Source organism: Schistocerca cancellata, chromosome 1 (assembly GCF_023864275.1).
Source record: "Schistocerca cancellata isolate TAMUIC-IGC-003103 chromosome 1, iqSchCanc2.1, whole genome shotgun sequence".
NCBI lineage: Eukaryota > Metazoa > Arthropoda > Insecta > Orthoptera > Acrididae > Schistocerca > Schistocerca cancellata.
In genome coordinates this window covers 622,063,958-622,083,497 of record NC_064626.1, presented here as the reverse complement: position 1 = coordinate 622,083,497, position 19,540 = coordinate 622,063,958, and the positions used below count along the sequence as shown (strand labels likewise).

At 41.6% G+C, this 19,540-nt stretch overlaps 1 protein-coding gene across 2 annotated transcripts in view; it reads right to left on the bottom strand.

Annotated features, from left to right (window-relative positions):
• The window catches only part of LOC126161977 (ATP-sensitive inward rectifier potassium channel 8-like), a 158,676-nt gene that overhangs the window by 105,736 nt on the left and 33,400 nt on the right, over nt 1-19,540 (bottom strand). The window contains exon 1 of one of the 2 annotated variants that reach the window (XM_049918184.1): nt 16,340-16,445. The exons of the other annotated variant lie outside the window; for it this stretch is intronic. The gene's annotated coding sequence lies outside the window, so the exon portion shown is untranslated. Of the gene's footprint in view, nt 1-16,339; nt 16,446-19,540 lie in introns of those variants that run through there. 2 annotated transcript variants of the gene reach the window in all.

The window sequence follows — 19,540 nt, the reverse complement described above, 5'->3', positions numbered from 1 at the left end:
AGGTCACTTTTGTACGTTCAACCTGAAAACTCGAAAACCTTGGCCGCCAGTACAAAATTTTACTGCATTAAATTTCCTACAAAACAGGTCTCTATTTTTCTGTAGGGCTAATAGTTTGCGCGCAGCTGGCGAGAGAATAAAAAAACCTCGCATGTTGTTTTTGAAGGACAGATATCTACATCTACGTCCACACAGATACTCCGCAGTCACTTTATGGGGCGTGGCGGATGGTATCTTCTGCCACTACTAGTCATTTCGTTTCCTGTTTCATTCGCAAATACCGCGAGGGAAAAACGATTGTCTATGTGCCTCCGTATGAGCTCTAATTTCTAGTATCTTGTCTTTGTTGTCCTTACGCGATCTGTATGTTGGCGGCAACAAAATCGTTCGGCAGTCAGCTTCAAATGCCGATTCTCTAAATTTTCTCAATAGTGTTCCTCGAAAAGAAGGTCGCCTTCTCTCCAGGCATTCCCATTTGAGTTCCCGTAGCATCTCCGTAACATATGTCGTTCGAACCTACCAGTAACAAATCTAGCTACCCGCCTCTAAATTGCTTTGATGTCTTCCTTTAATCAGACCTGGTAGAAATCCCAAACCCTTGAACAGTACTCAAAAATCGGTCGCACAAGCGTCCTATGTGCGGTCTCCTTTACAGATGAATAAGTCTTCCTTAAAATTCTCCCAATAAACCAATAGTCCATTCGCCTACTCTATCGCAGTCCTCACAGGCTCTTTGCAATTCATATAACTTTGCAACAACACGCCCAGATATTTAAACGACGTGACTGTGTTAAGCAAGGCACTAGTAATGCTGTATCAGAACACTACGGGCGTGATCTTCCCATTCATCCGCATTAACTTACGTTTTTCCGCATGGAGAGCCATTCATCATACCAACTACAAATTTAGTCTAAGTCATCTTGTATCCTCCTACAGTCATTCGACTTAGACACCTTACCGTATACTACAGCATTATCAACAAATAACCGCAGATTGCGGCCCACCCTCTCCACCAAATCATTTGCGTATTTAGAGAAAAGCAGCCGTCCTATCACATATCCCGGGGGCTCTCCTGACGATACCCTTGTCTCTGAAGAACACTCGCCGTCCAGGACAACATACTGGGTTCTATTACTTAAGAAGTCTTCGAGCCACTCACATATCTGTAACCTTACTCCATATTCTTGTACCTTCGTTAACAGCCTGCAGTGGGGCACCGTCTCAAGTGCTTTCCGGAAATCTAGAAATATGGAATCTGTCTGTTGCCCTTCATCGATAGTTCGCAGTATGCATTTGAGAAAAGGGCAAGCTGAGTTTCGCACGAGCAATGCTTTCGAAAACCGTACTGATTCGTGGACATAAGCTTCTCGATCTCAAGAACATTTATTATATTCGAACTGAGAATATAGTCAAGGATTCTGCAGCAAACCGGAGTAAGGGATATTGGTCTGTAATTTTGCGGGTCCCTTCTTTTACCTTGCTCTTGCGAGGGATTCACGATAAATGCAAGCTGAATAAGGTGCCAATGCTGTAGTGTACTCTTTGTAAAACCGTTCTAATCGCTTGAGGCTCCCAGTCTATAACTTCAGTTAAAGTCTGCACCTAAAACTGTCATGCCCGGGAAATTTACGCGAAATGGTGTCCAAGTTTCACTTCATTGTTCCTCGGCTGCAGTTGCTGAGGCAGGGCGTCTTTAAAAGCACCGGATGACCATGACTGATCCCTCTTTAACTCTTATATTCACCCAAGTTATCTCACATTCTGATTCTGTACTAATCTCACTGCATATTGTCGTATTTTTTGTTGTTGTAATCTATTTGATATTTAGTACACATTGCAATATTTATCAGTGACCTTCATTAGTAAATGTACGTAAAAGAACTGTCTTGCCTTTGGAAAAAGTATGTTTGGCACCGAAAAAGTATGAAAATATTTGCTTGTCAGAAATTTATTAGAAAGATATACTTGTATATTTTGACGTGTGTGTCAAACTACTGCATTATGTTAGTGACCATTTTTAAACGGTAACGGATCAGGAAGTAACAATAAACAATGAAAATATATTTCAGTTACTAAGAATAGACAAACAATAAAAAAACAATACAGTATTAGAATCTGAAATAAATTTTGTCCTACAAATCAAGTCTTTGGAACGCACCAACAATTTTGAGTGCTGAGGATGCGTTTGTTCTTGTGCTCAGTGAAGAACGGAAAATGCGTATTCAGTAAAAATATAAGACATCAACGATGTGATTTAAACATACAACTTTCTTATGGTACGACCTCAAATTAATGTTATTGAACAAGGATAAATTACGGTACATGACCTAACTGGGACACCCACCAAGCAGATCTTGTAACCCTTCAACGGGAGAACGACGGTTCAATCCCACGTCCGGCCATCCTGATTTAGGTTTTCCGTGATTTCCCTAAATCGCTTCAGGCAAATGCCGGGATGGTTCCTTTGAAAGGGCACGGCTGACTTCCTTCCACGTCCTTCCCTAATCCGATGAGACAGATGACCTCGCTCTTTGGTCTCTTCCCCCAAACAACCCAACCCCTCACCCTTCAAAAGAATCTATGATTAAAAATTAATATACGTTACACGTACATCGATGAGCCAAAACATTGTGACCACTGCCCACCGCGACGCCTGATGGCGTTGGTGTCACGTGACAAGGTGACAAAAGAATGTAAGCGGAGCAGACACGGACGGGGGTTCATCATAACGAAGATACGGGCTGCAAATGAGGAAGCCCATTGAGATAAGCGAATTTCACAAAGGGCAGATTATTATTGCGCAGAGCCTGTGAACGAGTATCTTGAAAGCGGCGAAGCTGGTCGAATGTTCCCGTGCTACTGTCGTGAGCATCTACGGGAGGAGGTAGGACACTGAAACTACCAGTAGACGCTAGATGATTGGACGCCCAGGATTCTTCACAGAACGTGAGGTTAGGAGGCTCGTCTGCTCTGTAAAGCAGGATAGATGGCGACCTGTATCTCTGCCAAAAGAGTACAATGCTGGTGCACGCACAGGTGTTTCGGAGCACACCGTTCTTTGTACATTATTGAACATGGAGCTCCACGGCAGACCACCCCTACTTGTTCACACGTTGACCCAATGACATCGCCAATTGCTACGGGACCATCGGGATTCGACCGTCGATCAATGGAAACGTGTCAGCTCTTCGGGTGAATCATAGTTTTGCTACCCTCCACAAATGCCGTTATTGAGGTGAACGGCGGCTCAAAATGTGCAGCGCTCCATGGATGCTGCCTGACGGGAGCGTTACTATGCTATGGGAGACATTCTCCTGCACATGTATGGGACCTGTAGTAGTAATCTAAGGCTGACAGCTGCGAGCCATGCTTGATGTCATCTGTCAGCAGTATCATTGTCTGTGTCTCGGAGGCAGAACCGTGCTGCAGTGGTTTGAGAAGCAATAGAATTAACTCACTCTGATGTCTCGGCAACAAAATTAGACTGATGTAAATCCTATGGAACCCACCTGGGACGCGACCACACGTCGTCACCGCCTATGCAAATCAGCGGCCCGTTGTTTACACGAATTACATGACCTGTGAGTAGACATCTAATGCCAGATACCTCCATAAACACCAACAACTGTCGAATCCCTGATACGCAGAATCAGTGATATATTTCGTCACAAAGACTGACAAACAAGCTATTAAGCAGGCGGTCATAATGTTTTGGCTCATCAGTGGAGATGTAATGCACTTGATGATGGCAGCAGCATGATGATAAGCGAGTCGCTCTAATGAATATTAGTAAAAAGTGGCTGAAACAGAAAAATTATTTTATAAATATCATTTGTTTCCCGGAGGCAGATTTAATATTTAACGTATGGAAATACACTAGTTTAAGGTGAAGCACAACGTAAGCGATACTTGTTAACTGTGCGTTACAACTAAACGTTAAGCTAAGCTGTTCATCGCTATGTTCAACCCTGGGGGGGGGGGGGGGGGGAGGGAGGGGTAAAACCACGCATACTCCGCTGTTGGTCCTCGGTCGCAGCATTCACCCACCGCTTGTTTTAATGCCACTGTCAACAGTCCCCCCTTATGTATTAGATGTTTATTCGTCTTTCCACAGCGAATGATTCAGTGAAGTACGTTAAAACATTGAAAATCTTCAGGGTTTTGGCTAATCATCATCTTATACATGCAACAAGTCTCGTCAGAATATGAGCCGCGTCATCATGTGAATTTATGTCACTTCGATGATGAGTGAAACTTGCAACAGTGGCGGACATATAGGTCTACAAATCGACGTGGCGACACGATAACATACCTGGAAACGTTTTGTTGAAGATAACAACGCTCGCGGAAACATATGCTCGCACGTATCATGGTAAATGGGACAGTGGGTTTTTTCTATCTCGACAGTCACATGCATTTTGTCTAGTCGTTCATATGAGCTGTGAAATTGAGTAAAGTTGTTTTGTGTTGTACAGTGAAACACAGGCGCGGAAAACCGTTAAAAAGAGACGAGAAACAAACCGTTGTTAAGGAAAAATCCATCGCCATTAATACGGCCGAAGTAAAATCTGAGGTGTTTATAATATTAGTTTTTTTAAATATTATATTACAATTTTTTAAAGTGTGTGTGTGTGAGGGGGGGGAGGAGGAGTTAATTTGAAACATTGAGTTTAATATTAGCTGTGGAAGTTAATTTCTGATATCTTCTTTAAATGTTTCTGATTAAAATTAATTCCCCTCCCCAAAAGACATTAACTGATTATTAAGCAGTTAGTTCATAATAATATATAACTTTTAAACACGTCTCCTGGTGGCAATGTTTCTGAAATGGTAGAACGGTGCATAGAAAAATTTTACTTGCTTATTAACTGATTTGCATTCCTCCATCCAGCATCAGATTTCTATCAGACCGACGAAAACGTTGTTCAAAGGCTAGTGACCGATCTCAAAATTACGCAGTGTGCCTAATTACATAGCCCGAGTAGTGCTAAAAAATATCAGTAAAAGAGATCTTAGGCTCGCTAAAATTAAAGTTTGATAAAGTAAATGTCAGCAGAACACTAGTAACGTTCGGCTGTGGCTACCAAACAGTTCGTCGGCAACTCTCCTTCGCTGTAACCTGAAAAAGTTCTAAAATGCAACATAATAAATTGAGATTTGGCATTAATGGAAGAGGAAAGTAGGTTACTTGATTCAAACACGGGTGTTACCATTAAAATAACGAAATTATTTAGCCAGAAGTTACAGATACGACAGCGACACTTAGTTTTTATGAGACGGCAACCAATAACAAAGGAGAGGGAGCGAACAGGGGGGCGGCGCCTACTTTTATATTGTCAGAACAAATTACGGCGACTGCCATCAACTTGCTTTACAGAATATCTTTTATAATGTTTCGATATATAAACATTTCTCTAAACATTATTTAAATGAATAGTAGAAAATACATTTTTTTTATATTGAATGATGACATTTTCTCCTTAATTTAGAGATTTATTTAGGCCTACACAGAGAAAATTCATTCTCAATGTCTTTTAGCAGTAATTAAACGTTTGGGACATATTTTATTAATTATTCAAAAAGCAACATTTCATGTTGTTTCCGACTTCTTGGGCACTGAGATGACTAATAAATTAAGTTAACAAACTTAATTAGAACATTCTGAGTAAGTAATACTTAAGTAACTCCAACAAGACTTTTTTGCTCACCATGGTCGGCTGTAGCTAAGAAACTGTACATGTCGGCTTGTAGCTCAGAACACACTAAATGAGCCATGATTACTGAGTGGCGAACTGGTTCTATGGCCGTCTGTGTTCACTACAGTCACAATAAAACACAAATTTGTGGATACTTGTTGACATAGTTATGGGAGTGTTGACACGCAGGCGCAGTTCACAGGAGACGGAAGTCTCCACTTTCCGACGGCTGACGTGGGCTGTGCCGCTGCGGCTAAGCAGCACAATCGACTTTACACCGACAAGAACTTCTTAGAAGTGGGAAGGATCCGACCGTGAATAGAAACTGCCCTCCTGGACTCTGGCGGCGCTATTACAGGGCAGAGGCGTGGCGGTGCCGTCTCGAACTACGGTTGGCACGGTTTCCTCCTTGCATCTCATTGTCACCTCTTGATACTGCTTTTGGCTGCAGTATCTCTGCGGTGATCGATACTTCTTACAGCGCTCTCGATACTCGACGACACCGCATGAGATTACCGGAATTCTCGTGTAAAAGCGTGCCAGTTGCATGGATTGAGAATACAGAGACTGAAAAGAGCCTAGTTTTTCTTACACGTCTGGTTTAGGGTACAAAGATTCGATGGGAAAAGGTAGAATACTTTTTATGGCGCATATAGACGACAACAGTTATTTCTACAGGGTGTTCATTTGGTTTTGTAATCAAGGAAATTGGACTTATCATGAAGACATGAATTGTGAAATGTTTAAAAATGTTTTAGTGATGCTGCGCCGACGCTGGAACCCTGCAGTCTTATAAGCATAGAAAATGTTCCATATCATAATGTCAAGGCTGAATCCAGGCCACGGAATTTCTGGATAAAGCAAAACTTTACAGAATAGCTGGTTAGAAAGAGATATCGATGTCGATGGTACTGCAATTAAACCCGAATTATTAATCAAATTGGAGCTTGCGTTGTAGGCCGGTACATTGTTGATACAATGACACAAGTTAGGTTGTCATCACTGCGACTTGAAACCTATGGAGCCTATTTTTAACCAGCATGAATGATATCTTGCTAGAAAGGATAAATCATTCAGTCTACTAGACGTTCTGATATTAATGCATGAAATTCTATCGGAAGTCACTAAGAATGCTGGCGGCATGTAGAATGGCTTGTCGTAGAAGGAAGAAGAGAAAATATGGCACATGAATGACTTCATAGCTACGGAATCGCTGTAGAAGTGGAAGGACTCGAGTTATGACTAGACAACTGACAGTAAATACTATCTTCATTAGCTTCAGTATTTGGCTTTAAGTACAATATTTACATTACACATTCCTCAGACAGATGAAATATTCTATGTTTGCGTGATATTTGTTTGCTTCTCGTTTTCTCGTCTAACTTAACGCTTTCGGATAATGGCTTCTGAGGCGAGTAACTGTGCCCTTTTTACATATATTACTAAATAGAGTTTGAAGTTTTTTTCCTTTTCCAGCTCGTCTTTGATTTCATTATCAGATACGCATTAAATCTGACATTTTGGAGTCCGCAGCTCGTGGGAGCCGGCACGGTAGCTCAGCGTGTTCGGTCAGAGGGCTAGCTGCCCTCTGTAATAAAAAAAAACTGAGTTAATGGATCAACAACGAACTGAAACTGGTGTCTTTCGACGTCCGCCGCGAGCAGATACAACGAACGAAAACCAACAAAATGAGATTAAAAAAAAGTGGTCGTGCGGTAGCGTTCTCGCTTCCCGCGCCAGGGTTCCTGGGTTCGATTCCCGGCGGGGTCAGGGATTTTCTCTCCCTCGTGATGACTGGGTGTTGTGTGATGTCCTTAGGTTAGTTAGGTTTAAGTAGTTCCAAGTTCTAGGGGACTGATGACCATAGATGTTAAGTCCCATAGTGCTCAGAGCCATTTGAATTTTGACATTTTGGTGTTCGACTACAAGTTAGATGCGCTAGTGTGCCGATGTGGGAGCCTCACGTCTTCAGAATGAACGTACTCCTATTATCAGGAGTCGTTTACGTTCCGCCTGTGTGAGAATCTGATTATGTAACAGTAAACGCGGGGGGGGGGGATAGGGAATACATAGCATAATTTTGACTTGCGTCTTAAACATTCACCGCTACAAGAGCTATAACGCGGTAGCTGACTAGGGCAGCGAAGTGGTGGAGTGCTCAGCACACTGTACTAGCGTTCGGGAGGACGGCGTTTCGAATCCCAGTCCAGCTATCCAGATTTAGGTTTTTCGTGAATTCCCTAAATAGCTCCAGGCCAAGATGGTTTCTTTGAAAGAGCGCAGCCAATTTCCTTCCCCATCATCTCTTAATCCGAGCTTGTGCACTGTCTCTAAGGACCACGCTGTCAACGAGACTTAAAGCTTCCTTCCTTACTCCTTTAGAGTAGCTGTTACGATAGAAGTCGAACAGCGACAGTCAGCGCTGATAGCTTTTTCGGTGCAGCTAACTTAGCAACAGTCTACATACTCGTGACTGGTTGAAATTTGTTGATATGTTCAAGAAAGACACACTTTGCACACAGTATAGAAAGCTGAAATTGACAACGACTGGAAACAAGTGAGTATATGTTCGAAATGTAATGAACTGATCGTTTTGTATTGTGGGCCACAAGATCCTTTCTGGAGTTGTTCGAGCGTCCGGTGCAAGTCTTTCTATTTGACTCGGGTGTCGATAAAGATGTGACGAAATGATTAGGACAACACGAACGCCCAGTCCCCGAGCGAAGAAAATCTCCTATCCGTCGAGAGTCGAAACTGGACCTCCACGACCTGGAGGTAGCGACGCATATCGCTAGACCACAAACTTTTTTAATAGCTAGCGAATGTTAAGACAATGTGGCGGTCATATTATTGCAGTATCCATTGCAGTATTTGAAAACAGACACACAAACACACACACAAATCTTACAATGAGATGGTAAACCAGGATATGGGCGTTGCTTGTTCCAAATGCGAGAGGGTCTTAATTATTGCAAATGCTCTGCTGAGGATACGATAAAAGGTGGTTATGGAAGAAGAGGGTGAGATTCTGGTTCTAATTTGCCCCCGGGGACTGGGTGTTTGCGTTGTCCTCATCATTTCATCATCACTATCACTCGTGACAGTGGCGAAATTGGACTGAGTAAAGAAATTGGACTGTGTGAAACACTGGGACTTAGTATGGGCACTGAAGACAGCGCAGTTGAGCGCTCAATAAAACCAAACATCATCATCTCATTTGCTTTCACAGCCAGCGTTCGGTTTCTCTAAAACATTACGAACTCCCTGCATTGCGTAGTCTTAGGTATAAAGCTGTAGAGAAAGCGACAGTAGCAGCCATAGAAAAGCTCATAAGGAAGCGTATCTCATACTGCAAACATCCGACACAGTGGTAAGACGGCCTCTGTCTCATAAGATAGTTGCTTATCAGTTACGTGTGAAACGCCGGATTTCGCGTTGGCCTAAGTCGGAAATTACCAGACACCACCGGCTGATGATAGTATGTCAGAGATTTTACGTAATGTGTATTCATGCAGATGACCCAGGAGTCACTGAGTATTTGTGTGTTGGACGACTACAATTTAAGTGAATTGCCTTTGAATTCATGGAACGATATATGATGCGTTACAATTTCCTCTCTTTGATCAAAAGAAAGTGCACTTCCCAAGCAGCATGCTTCCCTGTCGACCTTACCCACGTACCTGATCCACACAAACGTATACTCTGTAAGCCCCTCTACTGTCGACGGCAGACAGCACTTGGTACCAATATTAGTGACATTCTATAATTCCCCTTTCCTTGGTGTATGTCACATGTTCATCCTATTTCATATCACTTAGTAGTATCATTCGTAATTATTTAAAATATGTAATAAGTACCAGAAACTTAAAACATATAGTATCTTGTAATCCGATTCCATCAACTCGTTTCTTTTTGTCTGGGCGTTATAATTATACACATTTGAAGAAACCTTTTCTTCTTTTTTTAAAAATTCGTCTTACATAAAACACTATTTATTTGTTTATTCCGTTACCACTTTCTTTGTCAAGTTGGCATTGAAATTTGAGTTCCCTAATTTATCTTCTTGTTTTATTACGTATGCTGTTGCTGTGTTCAGGTTTTCTATTATTTCATGTCACATGTTTGTGTGTACGGTGTCTGATCCATTTACAAGTAATTCCCTTTCTTGTCTTGTTAATTCTGTGTCAGTTAAACTGACAAGACTGTCCTGAAGCTTGTGTTGGTCTCACATTGCGCCATCTTTATTCATTGGTATGGTGGAATTCAAGAGGTGGTTCAGTTATTTGGTTTTTTGTTTCTCCCTTCCTTTTTATTAATGTTTCTGTGTACGATTTGACTCCTTGTGTGATGTCATCGAAGTGGGCTAATTTTTTTATGAGATTAGCTAATTCAAAATGGTTTTTGTATAACTAAACATCGAGGTGCTGCATTTTAGTGTATAGAAAACGAATTTCTTTTCGGCTTTCCTCTGGCTACCTGTCCTGCAGGTGACTTGCTGTTTACATTGATTTTTACGAAACCAAGAATTATGTTATTACTCAAACAGAATTTGTTAAACTTGATGTTGAGGATAGTTTTGTGCAACTGTGCTGTTGTGTTCTTGAATTTCTTGCAGAGAGTTGTGGGAAATAATTGGCATGGCTTTGAGAGAATCACTCTGCTCAGGTTGTAAGCTCCTCTTGACTTACAATTTGTGTTTACATCTTAAAATTTGGCCTTTTTTGACAATGTAATTGATAGTGGAATAAAAAGAAATGAACAGTGTTTTGCATAAACCAGCTTTAAAAAATCAATCGCAGACACGGAAGAATGATTCTTGCAAAACCTTGCCAACATATTTCACAAATCTCCTCAACAAATTCATGAATACAGCAGTACTGTTGCATAAAACTATCCTCAACATCAGGTTTAACAAAAGCTGTCTGAGTAATTACGTACTTCCTGGTCCTGTAATCGCAGTGCAAACAGCAATTCACCTGCGGTACAAATCATGAAAAAGAAAGCGGAAATTATTTGGTTGGAAGACGAATTTCGTTTCCTTTATGCTAAAAACCAGCAGTTCCGTGAGCCATGGTGGCTTCTTGTACTGTATCGATATCGATATGCTCTTATCTTTGGTTCTAAGGTGTTGCCCAGCGAGGGCAGTTCCCTCTGGCGTGGCCTGGAGGGCTGGCTTTCTGTGCCCACAAGGACGGTATGAGTGTTAGTATGACGATGGGAGTATCACTGGAGCAACCAAGCGGAAAGGGGGTCTTTTGCCGCCATCCACCTGTCTGTGTGTTGATGGAAACTGGGAAAGTTATTCAGGGGTCATGTTGACGTGTGTTTGGCTTGCAATGCCGAGAAACATCAGGAGCGGGTCACTAAAAACGCGCCGAGTTGTTAGAAGCGTGATCACCAGAATTTCTGGATGCTTCGGTTCAGTTTATTGGTACTGAAGTCCATGCCTTCATGGAATTTGCAGATCGAATTGTTTGAGCAATAATTTATGTGTTAAAAAGGTCTGTTAAATATTTTAATTAGATCTTTGCATATATTGCCTCTCACTGGAAGTCTGACCTGTGAAATTTGTCTGTGGCGCCTTTAGTTTGGGTTAATATTAGTGTTCCTCTCTACAAGGAGGTTTGTTGTGGAGTTCATTGGCAGTGTAGTATTTATGTATGTTTAAGTGCGTCTACCTGCCTGTTATTAATTCTTGCCTTTCTTGAGGCAAATGACTATCAGCTGATATTAGTTCTGGCGCGTGGTATTGGTCGATGTTTAGTATTATGACTGTCTATTCCTGGTGTGAAAGTGAACTTTCGTGTTGCGCGAATGTTATCAGGGTTAGTGTTAAGAACCGTGTGACTCATGTTTAATTTGAACATTTTGGGTAAATGCTGTGTTCAATTTATAGTAGTCGTTTGGCGGAACATTAACCGTCTTTCTGAACTTGACTCCACTGTGTCTTATTCATTGAGGCTAATGTACTGCTTATTCTGCTTCAGGTCATGTATGTCGTGTGTCAATTTTATTTTAGTGGCTTATACGCAAAGTTTAGTTTGTATCACGACACACTGGCCGTTCTGGGCTTGGCCTGGACTGAGTACGTGCCCAGGAGCCATTTAATTCAGGGCAGTTGGCTCGGAATTGGCTTAACCATTTGTTCCAGCAGGATTTGGTATAACTGATTAATTCTGAAATTTGCTTAAGCTAACTGTAAGTAGTGTCTTAAATTTTCTGCTAACTTTTCAGAAGAAAGTTAAATTTCGAGTATCGCTCCGTAAGGAATTTCATTAACTATTGGGAGCATAATCAACATAAATTGTAATAATTATTATTGTAATTATGGCTGTGACTTGAGCTTGCACATATTGGAATTTATTTACGCCACAGGGAATTTTGCTAAAACTGCTTGTGCTCTGGCGTCGCTGCTGTTTACCAATCCTTGTCAGGCCCACTCATTCTGCGCCCAATCGAATTACGCAGCCACCTGTTTATCCCATTCTGTGCGCAACCTTGGGCAGCGAATGCTTGCGCTGTCCGTCTTCTGCATTGTTGCTCTTTTCAAGCACAGCCGTGGCCTTTAGTGCTGCTGTTTGAAGTTAAGATGAAATTCTAGAGCAGTTCTAAGTCTGCCTATTTTTTTTTATTAAAAAAGGCTCCCTTTTTATAAACTTACTGCTTCTTAAAGTTATTTAAACATGTTACTAGTGCTTGAGATCTCAACGGTCGCTCTTATTTAACGTAAATTTTAATTATTTGAATATAATTGTGGAATCTTGTAAGCCTTGCTACCATGGCTGTTTTATGAGATTTTAAATCTTTTGGTCTCCTTCTTTGGTCTTTTTGTATTTTAGTATAAGAATTTTTTGGCAGTGGCCTATCATGTGACCGGTTCAGTTTATTAAATTTTTTGTCAGTGTCTTCCGCGCATTAAGTTTTGTCAATTTTTATGGCCATTTAAATTTGGCTTGAAGTTCGCACCATTATTCTTGCATCTTATGGTCTGGCAAACAGTGACTGCATGTGCGTTATAATTGACATTCTCTGCCATCACTGATTGTTGTTCAATATTCAAACTATTGTTTAGTTAAATTCTTAATGTCATTTTCTGTAATTCAGTCTGTTCAAAATAAATTTGTATGTTGCACCAGTGAATGATCTGTGCCAAATCCCCAATTGGTCTGGCCCTATTATTTTCCTTCCTAGCCAAAGCTAATCTCATAAAAACATCAGCCCATTTCTATGCACCGCTCAAGAAATCAAACCATACACAGAAACACTATCAAACAGTAATAAAGAAACACAAAACAATAAACTGGATCACTCCATGAACTTCACCACATCAAAGAATACAGAAAGCAGAATGGATGCTCAAAAAAGTTCCATGACCGACTTGTCAATTCTACTGACATAGAACTGAAAAAGCAGGGACTCAAACACAACATAAACAGAAAACTAATGAACTATCAGACAATACAACATACACAGAAACACACACACACACACACACACACACACACACACACACACACACAGCGAACAGAAAGAAAACAAACGGAACAAATTCAGTGTTCGCCGAGGTCAAACCAAAGCAAAACAGTGAAACAAACAACAAACAAAAGCGCATCAGAAACATAAATTTGTGCAGTGAAAAGTGTGTCAAAGCCACAGCCATCTAAATGCGGCCCACACGCAACTGCATGTCTGACAAGCACACTTGTGCAAGTGTGCTTGCCCAGGCATGCTTGATCATGGAGAGGATAAATTTTCGCAACCTTCAGGACTCTATAAGCAATTCAGTGCTTGATGAATTTCGATTATAGGTGCTTTTGTAAGCGTTCAAGTATGTGTATGCTCAGTCATGTGTAACAAGAATAGGGAGACTTGTGCAAGCATTTGTCAGTGATCCGGTTTGATTTAATTTTTATTTGGTCTATTAAATTACATTCTGTACAAAGGTTGTACTATACTGTAGGTCAAGTGAAAGAATAAAATATTACCTGGAGAAAGAGAGAAGAAAACTCAACAGCACTGTGAGATAGTTTCCACATCGTGTCTACCACGAACAGCTAATATGGAAATAATCTTTTCGTTTGTTTAACCATTCCTTACCCCAAACAGCACGTTTCGTCTTTTATTTCTTTAATAACACTCGTGAAAAGGTTGCCACAGCCAGCGTATCGTGGTCTGAGCTCGAAATTTGCTGGTAAGCAAACTATCGCGTGCATGAACATGCTTGAACCGCGTATAGACGTCAAGAATTTGCACATCCTTGCTCAAGCACGCATATGCAAGCAAGCTTGTCAAGCATGCATTTACGTGTGTGGCCACCTTAACAAGACGCAGTATTCACAAATGAGCAGGAGAAAACGTGACTAAACACTTTCAAAATAGGAAACGTAATGGATAAATAAACAACAACGACTAGTACTTTATGCCATAGCTTAACAAAATTTTTACCGACGTCCACAGGTCAGTCCAACTACACAAAAACAACGTAAACCGTTTCCATATGCATATCCAAGTCAGCCACAGCTCGGGACAAGCCTAATTCAGTAATGGTAAGGCCAAAACCGAGCATATGCCACGCGTTTTATCGGAATCAATATTTTAAAGGTAGGATTATAAGCAATAGTTCAATGCAGATAATATTCTAACATCCATTATATTTGCAGAAGACATGATGTACTAATTTAGAACTGTGGCTGATTTCGGTTGTCAGCCACTGGACATACACACACAATGCAAAATAAAAGGTAAAGTACAAAAGGCACTTTAATAACAACAAATTCCGATGTAACACATTTCCTAATCTAACATAACTTGCACGTATGTATTTCAGAAAAATAAAAGAAAAATGTCCATTGAGGATGCCACAAACATGTTTGGGTAATCCCAAAAAAAGCGGACAAACATGTGCCACGAGATAACAGAAAACCTGAACACAGAAACAGAATATGTAATGAAACAAGAAGAAAAGTTGAGAAACTCAAATTTCAATGCCAGTTCCAACCTGAGAAACTGAAAAATATGCCATATAGTATACCAGTTGGTAATAGCCTATTATATAATTCGTCATCCTCCCTTTTTTTTACAGTCATTTACCGACGTTACTTCTCTACACACACATCATAGGTGAACTATATATCTAGTGAATCTCCTATGCATATCGAGGCATTAGCGGTTCCAAAACACACACCATGTGCTAATTTCTCATCTGTTGAACATTGTCGATCCACAGTATCTTTGTGGGTTCTATCGAACATGATAAGAGTCAATCACATATTTATGAAAACATTAGGTACATTAGTATGGCGATTTGAATTATTGCAACATTTAACAAGAAAAGAAATTTTCGACATTACTTGATTACAAGAAGAGATCGGTTGATAGGACATATTCTGACACATCAAGGAATCATTTTACTGTTGGAGGGAAGTGTGGTAGGTCAGAGGGAGACCAGTAGACGAATATAGGAAGCAAGTTCAAATGGATGTTGGTTGCAGTAGTTATTCGGAGATGGAGAGTCTTGCACAGAATAACGTATCGTCCAGAGCTGCATCAAACTAGTCTTCGGACTGAAGATACAACGACAAGTTTCCTCAAAACACGACAGACTGATCCGTGGCCGCTTGTCTGTTGCTGACACTTCAGGGAGATTGGTCAACGCAGAGTCCAAGGGGCACACGACACTCAAATATAGACGCTACGTTTTTGAGGACCGCCTAGTCGAGTATTTCGATAAGGTGACTGTAAATCTATAACAGCCATCCTCTGAGAACCCTATAGCCAGCAGCGACAAAACGCTGTTACGTGAACAAGCTACGAAAGTATCGACAAAAACCAATGCAGATCAGAGGCTATTTGAATTGACAGTTTAGAATGGTTAGACAGATGTCTCTGGGTTCCCACATAGGGCTGTGAGGAGGTAATAGCACAGTAGTAGCAGATACTATGGAGATTCATGAATCGGGATACGTTCAAAGACAGCAGAAGAGCCGTGGTGATTAACACAGTGACCTGAGACAAAGATCAAGGGTTAGCAGCAGCAGTGCATCAGGACACTGCTGATTCTCCTGTTACGGACAGTGGTGGACATTCCAAGAGTCCCGACTGATCTCATGTGGTCATTGTCCAATATCATGATATTACCGTCAGAATTCGTTTTGCCCTGTTGGCAAGAATGATCCTCCCATGATACACTTTCCAACTCATACTATCCTGTAACTGGTACATACTGCGGCTCAACTATCTACAAATTCGCGTATTCGTGATTCGAGCATCCAGTGTCAGTAATCCTGCACCAACGCCCTGCAACGTGCGATTATCACGGATACTCATACAGCAAGTAACTTCAGGACTCCACAGGGAGAAGGTGCTTCTTAATCGTACGGCTACTCACTCTGGTTGTCCAGTGCTGAATTGGCGAGTAATTTACTGTATTATAACCTGTTTTTTGCACCATTAATAACCGAACCAGGCAGCCCACATGCTGTAGGTCATCGTATTCCACAACTAAACTTGTTTTTCAATGCAACTGCTCATAAACGTACTCTGGTTTTTTAAACAGTATTTGGAAAATTTTTTAAGTGGACATTGATATTCTCATTTTCATAATTACGCTCATTTGTGAAACTGACGTTACTACTTATCCTTACCGATAAAATTGAATTGGAGCAGAACTACTGCACCTCGATTACCATATCAGAATTAGAAATATCGTGTACACCAGCGTGATACACGTGCCACGAGCGGCGTAGGTCGTGAGCTTGGACACTTCTGACCGCTGCAATCGGCACGGTGGATGGCGTGCCGGCGCTGGACAAAGCCGCTGCCGTTGACGTCACCTTGCACCCATTGGTGTCCTCGGAGCAGAACACAAAGCGACGGAAGTTCGTCATCTCATGCTGTACTGGAGGCCGCCTATTCAAATAACAGCTCTCGGAAACCGCGTTTGTTGCACTCGCAGTGACAGATTAAATTGATTTTCTGTTTTGACATAACGAAATGGGTTCAAATGGCTCTGAGCACTATGCGACTTAACTGCTGTGGTCATCAGTCCCCTAGAATTTACAACTACTTAAACCTAACTAACCTAAGGACATCACACACATCCATGCCCGAGGCAGGATTCGAACCTGCGACCGTAGCGGTCGCGTGGTTCCAGACTGTAGCGCCTAGAACCGCTCGGCCACTCCGGCCGGCTTTGACATAACGGAACTCCTCTACTAAATCCATTACCTGCCCTAAAAGAAGCGCATATATTTGTTAACTTTAAGCTCTATTTCATGTTGTGTAATAACTCTGTTTATAATCTACTAGCACGTATTAATAGATACTTGAGTACACGGTTTTTATGACGTGCTACTACGTCGTGCACTCCAGTAATTGTGTGGTTTTCATGTAATCCTCCATTGCAACGATTAACTGAAGTAGCTTGTCGTAGTTAAACACTCCTTTGCAACGATTAACTGAAATAGCATGACATAGTTAAACAATGTTGTTTCCCGCTCTACTGGACAGTAACTTTTGAGCTATGGAAGCCACGAACAGCTGCATCAGAAATTTATTTTACGACGCCGTATTCTATTGTAAATAAATCTGCCGTGGGTGCCGCAAATGTGAATAAGCCTGATCCTCTCTTTAATGTAATCATATATGACACAGACTTTAGGCATATTTAGGGCCCCACACACGAGCGACGGATCGCTGGCAGTATCGCCGGCAGTTGATCACTCGCTTCAACCCCGCCACACACGAACGATTTACAAAGCAATTTTAGGCTGTATTTCGAATGCCACTGTGTAGCAAAAGTTCTGCTTTGGTAAATGAAATATTATGTTTGGCAGTGGTGGCATCAACCTGTGTATGTCGATTAAGACTCATAAAATAAATATGAAACAAATGGCAGTTTGAATATATCATGAAATTTGCAAACAATGATTGACGCCGCTCCTCTACAGCGTAATTTTCAGATGCACTTGATAATGGCCTAATATAAACACCGAAACCGGTCTTGTGGACCTAATAAAGTCTAATTAAGCAACTAGAGCAGCTTTTCATTAAATGATATGAAAATGTTGCGGTACGTGTATGGAGTCACCAGAATTTACCAAATTCCGAGGAACCGTAAAAGTTTTTGAAGTGTTCAAGACAATGCAAGAGAGAAGACTCCATTGATATGAACATCATGAGAAGAGACCACAGTCGCGCTGCAAGGAGAGTAACGGAGTTGGTAGTGGAGGGTCAGGGAAAAATGAAGGCCAAAAACGAGGTGGGCAGGCTGCATTTGAGAGGAACAACTGACAGAGAACATTAAGCAGGACCAGGAAGAGTGAAATAAACTTGAGAGACACCAGTAACGTCATATGCAGTCGGGATTTGAGATACATCCAAATACGACAGATTAAAATTTATTCCAGACTTGGGATCGAACCAGGATTTCCCGCTTAACGCGAGCGATCACCTTGACCACCTCCGCTATTCTGACACGCTTCCCAGCCGCCCCAAATTCTCATCTTGCCGTACTCAAGTAGCGTTAGTGTCCATTTTCCTGCTGGCAGCTCACCCTAATTCCCACAGGAGTTCGGACATAATATGCATCCGCATTGAAATAATTGTAAGAGCCGTCGCGTTCATAGACAAGTAAGATATACATACACACACGTATGTATGAGCGGCGCTTTTCTGTCGAACATGTCTGAAAGACCAAACACATATACACAGGCTATTCATTGATACAGCGCTCAAACTAACAGGGATTAAACAGGAGACAAAAACAAATATACAGGGTGGTTCACGAAGATATGCAAATATTTTAGTATGTTATCCTACACGTAAAACTAAAGAAAGAGTTTATATAAACATATATCCGCAAATGTTTAGTTACAGAGTTACTGCTAATAAAAGAGTCTGCCTCAAAATTTAGCAACTTCGTTAATATGAAGCCATCGCAAAACTGTACGAGATTAAAGTAAAGCACGATTTCCATTTATTTTGTTGTTGTTGATATGGTGAATCTACACACACCAAAAAAAGTTTTGCGTCACCTCGGTTCCAAGAGTTTCGGAACCTGTACAGAAAATTGGAATAGAGATCAACATAAACATCATTTCCGCCCTTTTTATTGCTTATGAAAACACATTGCACGTTGTACCATCATACAGATGTCGTGGTCCAGATTGCTGTACACACCGGTACTTTTAATACCCAGTAGCACGTCTTGCACTGATGCATGCCTGTATTCGTCGTGGCATACTATCAACAAGTTCATCAAGGCACTGTTGGTCCAGATTGTCCCACTCCTCAACGGCGATTCGGCGTAGATCCCTCAGAGTGGTTGGTGGGTCACGTCGTCCATTAACAGCCCTTTTCTATTTATCCCAGGCCTGTTCGATAGGGTTCATGTCTGGAGAACGTGCTGGCCACACTAGTCGAGCCATGTCGTTGTCCTGAAGGAATTCATCCACAAGATGTGCACAATGGGGGCGCAAATTGTCGTCCATCAAGACGAATGCCTCGCCAATATACTGCTGATTTGGTTGCACTATCGGTCGTAGGATGGCATTCACATATCGTACAGCCGTTACGTCGCCTTCCATGACCACCAGCGGTGTACTTCGGCCCCACAAAATGCCACCTCAAAACATCAGGAAAGCTCCACCTTGCTACACTCGCTGGACAGTGTGTCTAAGACGTTCAGCCTGACCGGGTTGCCTCCAAACACGACTCCGACGATTGTCTGGTTGAAGGCATATGAGATACCCGTCGGTGAAGAGAACGTGATGCCAATCCTGAGTGGTCCATTCGGCGTGTTGCTGGGCCCATTTGTACCGCGCTGCATGGTGTCGTGGTTGCAA